This window comes from Schistocerca piceifrons, chromosome 1 (assembly GCF_021461385.2).
Source record: "Schistocerca piceifrons isolate TAMUIC-IGC-003096 chromosome 1, iqSchPice1.1, whole genome shotgun sequence".
NCBI classification, from domain to species: domain Eukaryota; kingdom Metazoa; phylum Arthropoda; class Insecta; order Orthoptera; family Acrididae; genus Schistocerca; species Schistocerca piceifrons.
In genome coordinates, this window is record NC_060138.1 from 735,157,742 (window position 1) to 735,158,602 (window position 861).

The following is an 861-nucleotide window of genomic DNA, read 5'->3' on the forward strand; positions in this document are numbered from 1 at the left end:
CTAAAATAGGAAATCATTCGATTAAATCAACTAAAACTAAACTCTTCCCGAACAGGCTATGAAGGCCCAACGGTGCCTCAGCCCATAGGCGTCACTGGATGCGGGTATGCAGGGGCATGTGGTCAGCACACAGCTCTTCCGGCCGTATGTCGGTTTCAGAGACCGGAGCCGCTGCGTCTCAATCAAGTAGCTCCTCAGTTTGCCTCACAAGGGCTGAGTGCACTCCGCTTGCCAACAGCGCTCGGCAGACCGGATGGTCACCCATCCAAGTGCTAGCCCAGCCCGACAGCGCTTAACTTGGGTGATCTGACGGGAACCGGAGTTACCACTGCGGCAAGACCGTTGGCGATTAAATCAGCTGGTGGATAAATTTACACTATCTTTCCGTATGCCCTTGCATTGTTTCAAGTTACTTGTTAGCGACAGTGAATCTATTCCTGATGTCTCAGTTTGTGAGTTACATCGTGTTAGTCCTCTTGCTATTGCAGGCGTGGAAATCATGATACCATAATCCAGCTCGGTTCCTTAGCACACTTATTATTTCGGGTCCACGTTAAGTTGGCATCAACAACTCGAGGCAGTCACGTATCATCCTAAACTGGAACTCAGGCTACGCCGCAGAAAAAACATTCTTCGTCAAATTCTCGATATTATTAATTTTTGGGATGTTTATTTTTTCTTGTATCTGTTTTTTTTTTTTTTTTTAATTCTGATACGATGTTTCGTGTTTATGTCGTGTGCTTCGAAGTTAAGGACGCATCCGTGTTAGTGGTAGAGGTAATATTGATTCTTCAGCCTTTAAAATTTCCATATCCTCGCGTGATGGTGAGGCAAATTATTGCTTTCTCCTGTTTATTATTA

General features: G+C 45.1%; 1 pseudogene; it reads right to left on the reverse strand.

The window, feature by feature from the left end:
• Positions 1 to 229: 229 nt before the first annotated feature.
• On the reverse strand, positions 230 to 347 carry LOC124727382 (annotated as a pseudogene).
• Positions 348 to 861: the final 514 nt, after the last annotated feature.